This window comes from Sarcophilus harrisii, chromosome 6 (genome assembly GCF_902635505.1).
Source record: "Sarcophilus harrisii chromosome 6, mSarHar1.11, whole genome shotgun sequence".
Lineage (NCBI taxonomy): Eukaryota > Metazoa > Chordata > Mammalia > Dasyuromorphia > Dasyuridae > Sarcophilus > Sarcophilus harrisii.
Window position 1 is genome coordinate 227,519,967 of NC_045431.1, and position 7,487 is coordinate 227,527,453.

At 40.1% G+C, this 7,487-nt stretch overlaps 1 long non-coding RNA gene across 1 annotated transcript in view; it reads right to left on the minus strand.

Annotated features, from left to right (window-relative positions):
* The window catches only part of LOC116419840, an 826,591-nt gene extending 819,392 nt beyond the window's left edge, over positions 1–7,199 (minus strand). The window contains exon 1 of the long non-coding RNA XR_004230161.1: positions 6,324–7,199. This is a non-coding gene — a long non-coding RNA (uncharacterized LOC116419840). The remainder of the gene's footprint in view (positions 1–6,323) is intronic.
* Positions 7,200–7,487: the final 288 nt, after the last annotated feature.

Below are 7,487 nucleotides of genomic sequence, written 5' to 3' on the forward strand. Positions count from 1 at the left end.
AACTCTGATTTTTACAGCACTTTGGCAGTATGGGAAATCTATCCACCAACCCAGATCACCACCTATGTATGTATGACTTGGCAGATAAGTTCTGAGGTAATAAGAGGCAACAAAATTTTCTCTGGGCTACTTAGCTTTTCAGTGTCGGAAGTGGAATTTGAACTCAGGAATGGCTCATTTCAAGTACAACATCCTCAGCCAAGTTGTTTTGACAAGCTAAATATTTATTTATCTATCATAGGAATGAAATAAATCTCATTTACTTATATGATATTTTAATATGTACCAAAGACTATCCAGAAGCCTGGGGGATTACAAGTGTCACTATTTTCTGATGAGTAGGAAACTGAGACTTAGAGAGTTCATTTGGTTTTGCCAAGGTCACATGGCTATGAAGAACTGGAGTTTGCAGTCAAACTCAGTTCTTCTGACTGCTAGCCCAGACAAGTTCATTCCCCACTCCATCTGAAACCTTGGTGAGGTAACAGCACAGCTGCCCTATGAGGTTTGGCAGAGAAACTGAAAATAAATGAATGTTCTACAAGAGGCTACTTCTTCAGGAAGAACTAGAGACTGGGTAATTCCCAGTCTCTTGAACAATGCCTTTACACTTAAGACCAAGAAGACCATGTAGACTAAGCTTTTCTTTCTTTTTATAGAGTAAGAAAGTCATTCTAGCATCTCCTCAGTTCTAAATCTATAGAGACTACTAACATGCTAGGAAATGAACATTGAACTGCAGCTATAATTTCAATTAGCACTGTCTTAAAGATTACCAACCAGCTTCCCATTGTATAATGGGACAGATATGGCAAGGCGTTAGGAATCTGTGAGTTGCTCCATGTCATGGTCTCTTAAAAAGGCTGTGAGCAATCTTTTCATAACAGGGTTTTAACAGAATTGCCTCAAGCTGTGATTAATTGCTAAAGATAAGGTGAAAGGATTTGTCCAGGGTCACACAGCTACTTAGTGTTAAAGCTAGAATAGGAAGTCACTTCTGTCAAACTTAAATTTGACATTGATGATGCAGATTGTTAATATTCACTTAATTTTCAGCGATGCCCAATGCTTTGTGATCCTATTTGGGATTTTCTTTTCAAAAATTATTGTTGTGGTCTGCTATTTTCTTCTCCAGGTCATTTTACAGATAAGTAAACTGAGGTAAAAGTGACTTGCTCAAGCTCACAGAGCTGGGAATTGTTTGAGGTTACATTTGAACTCAAGATATTTCTGAATACAAGCCCTGGCCCTCTAAACCAGTAAATCACTTAGCTTAGATATTTCTCTAGAGCAATAATTTGTGGACAATGTGTTTAGCTGTTTAAATACTGGTTGTTCACTCACCTGGGAGTTTACTCTAATGTAGTCTTAAACCTTATCTCATTTGAGCCCTTATCTCATTTAATCCAGGGATATAAGTGCTAGTATTGTCCCTATTTCAATACAAATTACAAGAAGAAAAATGCTATATTACCATCCTTTTTATAGCCATACCCTAAGGGCCTCTGGACATTTCTAAGGGTTTTCTCTGTGTCTCTTCTTATTAGAAATTGAACTCCTAGAGAGATGTGATTGTTTTTTCCACAGCTCTCCTGAATGCTTTACCCTAAGTTAGTGCTTTAAAAAAAATCCATTCAAGTGACTTGCCCAAGCTGACAAAAATGAAGACTTGAGGCAAGATATGAATCTGCATGCAAATTTACTTTCTTTTTATTTAAAAGGTAAAGTTATATGTATACTAATGAATTGTTTTAAATAAGTATCTTTCAGATTTGTTATCAAATATCTTTAATTTGTGTACCTATGTACTCTGGGATTGTATAAATATTTCTCCAGCAAAAAAGGAGTTGGGAGTGGAAAAAGTTTAAGAGGTTTAGGTATAGAGCACTCAGATTAAGTGACTTGCTCAGGATGACACAGCATTTTTCAGAGGTAGTATTTGAATCCAGGTCTTCATCCCAAGGTATATAGGGACAGGTGTTTAAAGGGTTAAGTCTCATCTATTCTGATACCCTGGTTATCACTGCTTAGCCAAGTAAATACAGATTTAAACTGAAAGTGGCAAAATAAATTATACTGGGCTAATACTGACCTCATCATAACTGGGACCTCTTGGTGATCCCACATGGAGACCCTCTGCTACTCAAAAATGATATGGATTTAATTTTCTCTAAAGTCTCTACCTTATCCTCAACTTAATTAGCTTCTCTCTCTTTCTATCATCCATTGGGGAATTCTAAGAATTTTTTTTTTAATTAAAAGAAGAAATAGTATCATATGTAAACTTTTCTGTCATCAAAGACACATTCTTCCTCAATGCAATTGCCACTACTTACTAGAGTAACCAAAAGCAAAATTTATAATTAAACAGGCCATAATATGAGACATCATCATGAACACTTTTGAACTATTACTCTCCACTATCCAAATTATACTCTTCTTCCTAAACAAAATTATATTTAATTTTGATCTTTTTTTTTTAATGATGGCACATTTTAAATATTAAAAACATCATTGGTGTGCTACAGGACCAATTCTAGATCTTTTCTGGACATTGGCTTTTGTGATTAAAATATGGCACTAGCAGGTCAAACTCCAACCCACTGGCAACTTGCTGTTCTGTGATTGTGGCTTGTCCTGGTTTACTTCAGTGCCAATCTTCACATCAGCACTTTTCACCAGCCTACAGCTGCAGGCTGATGTGGTGACTCAGCATTCAGAGCCCCAAGCTCTGTCAGCTCTGGTCCTCCCTCTCCTCCCAGAGACTCTTGCTCTCAAGGACCTCAGTGCAAGTTTTGAACACTCTAGTGTGTGAGGGTGATTTCTTTTATTAAGTCCCCATGCAGAGTTTCTTATGTGATCAATTCAATTCCATACGGAGGGAAGACAGCTATTCCTATATTATATATCTTGAACTTTAAGGAAGTAAAGCCAGGCTAGAATATCTTCACTCATTGGGGTTGGTTTGCTGACTTGAGTGAGAAGGAAGAGAGGAAACCCAACCAGCAAATGAACAAATGCTTGGAATGGAAATTCCCTTCATCTGCCTCAAATCCTAAAAATCCCCAAATTTTGTCAATTCACTCATTGAAATGCCTTGATGTCATTTCTTTAAGATAGTGGGGTGGGAAGATTAAATTGTTGTAGCTCACCTTCTTTCTGATATTCAGGCCATGGGACCTCTCCTTATGTGGTGATGTTCAGGTTTTTTCCTGCATTCTCTGAGGAATAAAGCCAATACTATTCTACACAAAGACATCCATCACCCTGGCATAGTACAAGAAAAAAAAAAAAAAAAAAAAAACTTGAGAACCAAAAGAAAACTGGATATACAACTAGAACCATGTGCAATTTAAGGTTGTTTCCCTTGATCTTAACAAGAGTTTTTCTTTTTCCTTCTCTCTTTTCTTTCTTTCTCCTTCCTTCCTTCCTTCCTTCCTTCCTTTCTTCCTTCCTTCCTTCCTTCCTTCCTTCCTTCCTTCCTTCCTTCCTTCATTCCTATTACTATCTGAGACAGCATTAGCAGATTTAGCTCTCCTAAAACTTTGCATTGGTGAATTTACCTGGGATTTGTGCATCAAGAAAGCCCGAGTTGGTTTGAACCTCCATAAAGCCACTCACCCCCAAAGTCCTGGTTCTATTTTCAGCTTGTTCCTAGCATTGATAAAATTGCTGCCACATCTGGAAGGTTCCAGTGATTGCATTTATTAAATATTAATTACTCAAAATTTAAGTTACTCAAAAGGGAAGATTCTATCTTAAAAAAAAATCTTAGAGCTGTGGTTAAGAATAAGTTAAGCAACTAATATCTAGAAGGGACACAGGTATATATCACCCTCCAGTGAGGGATGATTCATATGGGGTGAGTTGGTAGTGGGGACACCATACAATTTCCAGAGTCTGCTTGTATAAAGTTGCTAATTTGCAAACTTGGAAGGCAGCATTTTGCCAGAGTTTCTTTCTGCTGCATGCAAGAATTGTGACAAAGCAAGTCACCCAACAACCCCTTCCCAGGTTAAAATCCCTGAACTATAGGAGCACAGTTAGTGTCCTGGCATTGAAGTTAATGAAGAGCTGATAAATCACAGATGTTGATCTGGTTGTTCATTCATAGGTTGGGGCAGCTTCTCATCCTCTGAGGTGATTTTGTGGGTTTTGTTTTTTGTTTTTTGTTTTGTTTTGTTTTGTTTTTTTTGGTTGTTGTTATTGCTGTTTTTTTTTCCAAACTGAAAGGTCATCTACTTACATACATCTCTCACCTCCTCTTCTCTGAGGAGGAAAGTATGACTTTCTCCCATTTATATTACATCCCACCCCCAAGCCACCCCCATGCTTTTTCATATACAAGATTCTGGATCTCCACTATCTTGAGTACCAAAGAAAAGAAATGCTTTTTGGAGATTCTCTTTAGCTGTTTTATTTTCACCCCTCCTCCCCTCAAACTCAACTTAAATAAGAATTATTCCTTCCCCGATGAGGTAAGAACAGCTGAACTCTGTGTATCATAGAAGAAAATGTTGGAATCAGGACGAGGCATCGTTACTGGAGAAAGTCCTGTAGTCAATTACCTTGTGACAGGAGCCCGGCTTCCCTGCCCTATACCTACATTGTCCACAGGAATGACCACTTGCATAGAACATAGAGAATATCATTAACAGCTTCTGTCCTTTAATTTCTCCAATAATGCTGCCATGGCGTGGGGTGAAGGGGTGGGAGGAGGAATAAAACAAAACAACACACTCTCTTTCTGCAGGCAGCATCAAATAGAAGGCAAAGATGGGGCATGATAACATCAGAGTACAATCCTTCCATTAAGTGTTGAATAACATATCATAGAGACCCCACATTGATCACCAATAGTATAGGTTGGGATGTAGATAGAGACAGAATATTAATAATCAGCATTTCCATTCAGCAGCTCCAAAGTATTCATGGACTTTTCATGGGCACAAGCTTATGTGTATAAATTCTCATGCATCCGAATCTCAAACACTGTGAACAATCAGCTCTAGATACACAGATTGGTTTCCATACATATGGAGAAACACCTAGGTATGCTTAGTGCTGACGTCTCTCTGTTTAGTTAACATATCTGTCATCTATTTATACTTGTGTGCCAGTAGTAACTATGGTCCAGGAGGGAATCATTTCTCTTGGATATCAAGCATGTCCATGGAGAAAAGCCAGTTTTCTTGCTTAAATGAGTGGGGAATACTCCAAGTTCACCCACCTGGGATCTAGGCATTTCAGCAACATATTTACAGGCAGTTTTCACTTCTTGAGGGAGGCTAAGTGCCGCGAATGCAGAGATAAAAATACTCCTGGCCAGGGGAAATGGGATGTTCTCACAATGAAATGGTATTTTGCTCGAATTAAATAACCACAGAATGGAAATGGGTAAGGCAGTCTCTGCAAAACCCTTTGGGAGGTGAGAAGGTGGGTGGGTAGCAAACCCTAAGAAATCCTAAAGACATTGAGTTAGCAAGACAATTTACTCGTGTCACCTCAGTGCCTGATGCCACTTGCTTTGACAGCCAAGAGGAGACAATTAAAAGCAATTTGTAAATGCACTTCCTTCTTTCCAGTCCACATAGAATTAGGAGATGCTCAAAAATCAGGAAAGCCTCTAGTCTTAATCAGTACAAACTGCACTCAGAAAGGTTAATGAGATGCAATAGCAAAGAAACTTAAGGCACAAAGAAGAGGTTCAAAATACTAAACAATTTGCACTTGGCTCTCATTTGCTCCAATTAAGAGCAAGCAGCAATAGCTTTCAGTGTTGCTCATGTTCAGGGCACTCCAGTACAGATTGATTTTGTAGGGGAAAAGACGGGTTAGGGAAATACAGAATACTTCCAGTAAGTTATCATCTCCCCTATCTTGGGGGTTCATGGTTTACCCTCTGGTTGGCAGCTTGACCATATAGACATTTTTCTACCAAAATGACCCTCTACCCAACAGCTACCCTCCAAAAAGATAAGAAAGAGAGACCCAGGGTCAGTTTTCTTCCTCAGCATCCTGACCACAGTACTTCCCCCCACCACACACACACACACACATTCCTATCCCCACTGCATATATTCATAGGTTTCTTAGGAAATGTTAAATCAACAAAAGAGGCACAAAAGGGAGGGACTAGGGTAGCATGCAAATGGAAATAATGTTTTTAGCAGGAGGAAGCCCCCCGAATGCCACCCACAGCGTACTTCCAATGCCTTTTTCTCCTCAGATATCTTCATAAAGTATTTGTAAATCTCCCCTAAGCAACCATAAGCATAATCTTGACAAGAAAACAGGACAGAGGTCTTAGTCCCATAACTTACCTTCCTTATGGGGCCCCAAACTTCTCCAAGGCAAATTTAAATGTTTCCAGCTATTACATGTCCTTTTTTCCCCCCTACTTTCCTTCTTTATCTTTTTCTTTCTTCCTCTTTCTTTTTGTTTGAAAAGTCACAGGGGAGAAAAACAATTAGTTTTCAAAGCTTCCATTGATCTGTTCTTCCAGAAAAATGTACCCAAGAGACGACCCCCAAAAAGTAAGTCCAAAAACTCATCAAAGATGATGGCAAACAAGAAGAAAGGAAGTGAGGACAGGTGGAAACAGAGGGACCAGAAGGTGAGCTTCAGGGGCTTGGGTAATGTTTTCACTCTGTAGAAACGTCTCACTGTACACTCTACTACTCTACCTCTGTACCTGCTCGCTCTCTCTCTCTCTCTCTCTCTCTTCCCCTTTCCCTCTCATCCACACACATCCACACACTCACAGGGGGCGCACGCACACACAGACACACAGACACAAACACACAAACCACTGTAGTGCAAACTGTCAGAGGTAGTCTCCAATCGCTGCCTTGTGCCGCAGATGGTGTGGCTCACTGCTACCTTCTCAGATGGGTGGAGAATGCATGGAACGTCCAAAGCAGGGCCCCCACCCCTCCAAGCCCTAGACCTTGTGGATATTCCGGCTCACTCTCTCCCAGCCAGATTAATCACGACAGGAGCAGGTCAGTCACCAGAGGTGTCTCCTTCCAGGGTGCCCGGGATTATGGCAAGGTTATTAATCTTGCTTTGCTGCATCCCCTCACCCCCCTACATTCGGCAGGCTGCATCGAGATGATTGCCAGCACTGTCTCTGTCCCTGTTCTACTGCATTTTGCTCAGCCCTCTGTTGCTGCAAGTAAGACACAAGCGGAGCGAAGAATACTAATAAGATGATTAGCTACAGATTCATGAAGGCATTCACTGTACAGTAGAATGTGTGTGTGTGTGTGTGTGTGTGTGTGTGTGTGTATGCGCGAGCGCGTGTCCGTCTGTGCATTTGTAGGGAGGGCTATGAATTCATCTACAAGCAGGATCCAAGATGGTTTTCCTCATTTGAAAAGACTGTATTAATCAGTATCATCATTCTCCAGGAACACAGAGGCTAGCAATTGTTTTTCACTTGGAATAAAGAAAGGAGCTGGTTTAGGAACCCAGAATTCTGACCA